The sequence below is a fragment of the Rattus norvegicus genome, chromosome 14 (genome assembly GCF_021556685.1).
Source record: "Rattus norvegicus strain SHRSP/BbbUtx chromosome 14, alternate assembly SHRSP_T2T, whole genome shotgun sequence".
Lineage (NCBI taxonomy): Eukaryota > Metazoa > Chordata > Mammalia > Rodentia > Muridae > Rattus > Rattus norvegicus.
Window position 1 is genome coordinate 71,200,001 of NC_141547.1, and position 5,161 is coordinate 71,205,161.

Here is a 5,161-nt window from a genome sequence, read left to right on the forward strand (position 1 = left end):
TTGTCATGGTAGGTGGAAAACTTATTTTTACAAGTCATTCTTATTAATGTGTATCTGTGTGTGTATGAGTGTGTGAGTGTGTGTGTGTAAATGAATACTATGCATTTGAATGTGCCTAAAGAGGCCATAAAATGGTGAGGCATTCCCCCCACCCTACCCCATAACTGAAGCTACAGATGATTGGGAACTATATAACATGAGTCCTGGAAACTGAACTTGGGACTTCTCAAGACACAGTAAGCAGTGTAAACCACCAGTCCATTTCCCCAGCACTCAGTAGAAAATACTATTTTTCCATTCCCTGAGTTTGACCAACTGACTTGAACAATGCCAACAGTAAATTAGTGAACAGTGTGAACAGGGAGCTTGAAATGTGCTTTTACAGTGAAGCACAACATCTTAGCTGTATCCACTGTGAGAGGGGTGTGCCATGAAGAGCCATTGGTTCAACAAAGTTGAAAGACAGGGAGTACACTGAAACCCAGTGCCCAGCTTGAACTCAAACCTGGCTGAGTCCTGCTTAAATCAATAAAGTCTCAGCCAATCCACAGACAGGTAATTGAGTTAAAGTTCACTGTTGTTCTTTCCCCCATCATGATGTGGTTGTAAATGTCATCATTGTAACTGCTGTTGAATTACTAACTGTTCCATTCTCCTGGGTATCTAAATGGCTCATAAATGTATATAAAATATATATATGTACATATAGAGAGAGATACTGTTGTGCAACTGTCTCCTCTGAGATTAAAATATTCTATTTTGCAGAGGATCTCTTTAAGCAGGGAAAAAACTGACGACGACGACGACAACAACAACAACAACAAAGTACATTCAAGAACTCCCTGAAACTGATCAGATTCACTGAGCCCATCCCTGATAGATTAAGCAGAGGCCAGCTGCAAAGAAGACTCTGAGACCAAACAAGCTGCCTGAAAGAAGGAGAAACAAACCCAGCTGCCTGCAAGAGGTCTAGACCAACTGAGGCACTTGGAGAAGACACTCTCAACCTGTTGAGCTGCCTGCAGGCTGTGCAGTATGGTCCAGGTTCCCAGTTTTGCAAGTCGTCAACCATGCTAGAGTGGGCTTTGATGATGCAGCTGTCTTTGAGTCATTTCTGCTTCCTGTAAGTAACCCTTCACCCATACTCCAGTAAGTAATCCTAATGAAACTCATTGGTTCAATAAGTTAGACTGCAGTCCATCATGGCATCCCTATCTGGGGTGAGTAGACATGTATGTTGCACCTCCCCAGGAAAAGTTTTGTCACACACACTATCATACAATTTCCCCTGATCCAAACACCGACTGATACTAGATAAAGGTATAGTAGTGTGGCCAAGTAATAATTAAGTAGAACAAAAGTAAATGAGGTAACACTGTACTTAACAATACAGATAAAGTCTCAAGCAAAAATAAATGCAGACATGAAATAACAAATACCATACGATTTCCCATGTACAAACCTCAGAAATAAAGCAAATCTGTGGAGTTAGAAGTGTGCGTGGTGTGGCTCCAGAAATTAGAATCCACGCATGACAGTGATCTTGATTGTCAATTAGACAGGATTTAAACGTGCCTAGGAAACAAACCTCTAAATGTATCTATGAGGATGTTTTATATAAGCCATCCAATCACAGCAGTCCAGTGCTTAGTGTTCCCAAGTTTTGGATAGGGAAACAAAGTCAGGCAGGTAAATAATATTCAGGTAAAGTGACAATCTCAGACAGGCGACACTGTAGAGTGACTGTCAGTTTTCCACCAAGATCTGACTGTCTGCTGACTTCATTCTGCTCCCTAACATCAGCATCCTGAAGCAAAGCATGAGATTTATGTTTCAGCTTTTATGTGACTTTTATGTATATCACACATACAGGAAGTATCCTGGAGTGCTTTCCTTTATGGAAGTCAGAGGTCTTACCAATTATCATTGCTGACTTCTGTACCCAAGTGTCTAGCACATTACTGGTACATGAGACAACCAACAAATACTTGAAGAAAAACATGAATGAGTGAATGAATGAATGAATGAATGAATGAATGAATGAATAACAAGTTGTAACATTCTATGTCAACTAAAAAGTTACTTTTTCCACACAGAAGTTCTCCCATTCTGAATTTTTATTTAGTCGTAAAAAAATAAATACAATATAAGCCTTCCTTCGGATGCATACTGCACTGGATACCAAACCAAAACATGCATTTAAATCACTTATATCTAACTTTTTATGACACCACTGGGAATGGTGTTCTTTTTACATTTGCAGTTAAAGGGTAGAACAGATGGTAGAAGTTTAGTTTCAAGAGATAGGACCATTAAAATAACTTATGCTGTTGAATGATTGTTTGCTCTAAAGGTTCCATTCATTACGTCTGAGTTTGTAAGCTTCAGAATGCTTGGGGAGGAAAATGGACAGTGTAGAGATATTTTCCTGCAGTAGGACTAAGGACCCACAAACTTTATCCCTTCACAACAAAAGGAAGCCCTCATTGGAGGCTTCATCAAATAGGATGTTTGATGGAGGATCTGTCCTGGGATAGTGTCGCCAGAAAAGACCTTGGATGAGGGAAGAGGATGCAGGAGAATGAGATTTGAGTTCTAGTAAACTCCCTTTTCCTCTTTTCTGTCTTTGGTGAGAGTTGCAATTAGAGAATTTAGTGATGACAAAAATAAATGTAGAAACAGTAAAAGAGGAAAAAAGAAAATATCAAAACCATAGACTGTCTATATAGCAGTATTTGCCTACATGTATAACTCAGTTTCCTTGTCTAAAATATGCTCAGTCTAAGAACATGTGATCTGTTGTAAATTAGAGGCTCTGGCTACAGAGCGGATGTGACAACGTCCACTGGCAGGAAACAGCATACTCATTGAATAAGTTAAACAGAAGATTAGTAGAAGATGGAGTCAACAAGGACTTGTCCAGAGTCCTGAGCCAGTGACAGGAAAGGGGAGCTCATCTTGTCCCAAACTAGCAAAGGGATTTGGGGATTATATTCATAAGCAAATGTTGACCTTCAAAACTGTTATTTGTCCTCAATCTACTTTTTAAAAAATCATTGAGTGTATCCTGGGTATAAATTTGACTAGAAAATTGAAGTTTTTGAAACACAGGCAACTTTGTGATACAGTATGAAAAATTCAAGAGACACAGTACTAGAATGTGTAAAACCTGTAACATGAAAAATAAAAGTTTTTGGGCAAGATATTAATGTATATGCCTTAAGTCTTAAGTGACAAAAAAGGCAATATAACTTGAGGAAAGAAAAAATGTATTTGAACCAAGTCAGCAAAGTGTACAAAGTCTTCCAGGTAAAAATCAGTATAGGTTCCACAAAGAGAGACATCAAAGTAGGGGACTGTCCATTAAAAATTTCAGCAGATACATCTCTTGGGCATGTACCCAAAAGATGCCCCAACATACAACAAAGAGACATGCTCCACTATGTTCATAGCAGCCTTATTTATAACAGCCAGAAGCTGGAAAGAACCCAGATGCCCTTCAACAGAGGAATGGATACAGAAAATGTGGTACGTCTACACAATGGAATACTACTCAGCTATCAAAAACAATGACTTTATGAAATTCATAGGCAAATGGATGAAACTGGAAAATATCATCCTGAGTAAGGTAACCCAATCACAGAAAAACACACATGGTATGCACTCACTGATAAGTGGATATTAGCCCAAATGCTTGAATTATCCTAAATGCACAGAACACATGAAACTCAAGAAGGATGACCAAAATGTGAATGCTTCATTCCTTCTTTAAAAGGGGAACAAGAATACCCTTGGCAGGGAATAGGGAGGCAAAGTTTAGAACAGAGGCAGAAGGAACACCCATTCACAGCCTGCCCCACATGTGGCCCATACATACACGGCCACCAAACTAGATAAGATGGATGAAGCAAAGAAGTGCAGGCCAACAGGAACTGGATGTAGAATCTCTCCTGAGAGACACAGCCAGAATACAGCAAATACAGAGGCGAATGCCAGCAGCAAACCACTGAACTGAGAATAGGACCCCCGTTGAAGGATTCAGAGAAAGGACTGAAAGAGCTTGAAGGGGCTCGAGACCCCATATGAACAACAATGCCAACCAACCAGAGCTTCCAGGGACTAAGCCACTACCCAAAGACTATACATGGACTGACCCTGGGCTCCAACCTCATAGGTAGCAATGAATAGCCTAGTTAGGGCACCAGTGGAAGGGGAAGTCCTTGGTCCTGCCAAGACTGAACCCCCAGTGAACATGATTGTTGGAGGGATGGCGTTAATGGGGGGAGGATGGGGAGGGGAACACCCATATAGAATGGGAGGGGGAGGGGTTAGGGGGATGTTGGCCTGGAAACCAGGAAAGGGAATAACAATCGAAATGCAAATAAGAAATATCCAATTTAATAAAGATGGAGGGAAAAAATTTAGCAGAAGATGAAAATAGAGCATAGTGACTAATGCTCAGTGAAGGGAGAAGATCACAGGGAGTGTGTACATGTTAGGCGACAGACCTAGAGAGATAGCTAGCTCAGTGGTTAGGAACACTTGCTGCTATTTCAGAGGACCCAGGTTTGGTTCCTATCACCCACCTTAGGCATCTCACCACTGTGACTAAATATGAAACAGAGTTGACACCTTCTATCCATACAGTTAATTAAGTACAACACACACACACACACACACACACACACACACAAACACACAAACACACACACACACTTTTTTTTATGTAAAGAAGGTAATCATGAGCTATGGGTCCTAAGATACGTAAAGAACAATAACCCTTCACAGATGTCCACCACAGCATCTCTGGAACCTGGGAACAGCATGTAAATGAATTAAAAATACTGAGATGGGAGATGATTTGGAGTGTATGTGTGGGCCCAGCACCATGATATGGGTTCTAATTTGAAAGGGAGAAAAGGAATTAAGCTTGAACAAAGACTTAAAGATTCTACAATTATGTCTTTGAGAGGAGGAATATGATCAAAATACATCATATGACATTCTAAAAGCATCAGTTGAAGTTTTGAAAGGAGAAAGGATAGGTGTCAAGAAAGGCTGGTAGACTCAAGATACTGGAACAGGTAAGGGTCAGTCTCACCTCTGACATCCAGAAGAAATGCCATCCTGTGAATGCCTTGACTTCAGCCCAAAGAATGCC

At 40.4% G+C, this 5,161-nt stretch overlaps 1 protein-coding gene across 5 annotated transcripts in view; it reads right to left on the minus strand.

Moving 5' to 3' along the window:
* The window catches only part of Rac1l (Rac family small GTPase 1 like), a 91,138-nt gene extending 85,977 nt beyond the window's left edge, over positions 1-5,161 (minus strand). The window contains exon 1 of one of the 5 annotated variants that reach the window (XR_015637460.1): positions 5,102-5,161. The gene's annotated coding sequence lies outside the window, so the exon portion shown is untranslated. The remainder of the gene's footprint in view (positions 1-5,101) is intronic. The other 4 variants (XR_015637470.1, XR_015637465.1, XR_015637464.1 and 1 more) reach the window with 4 other exon arrangements.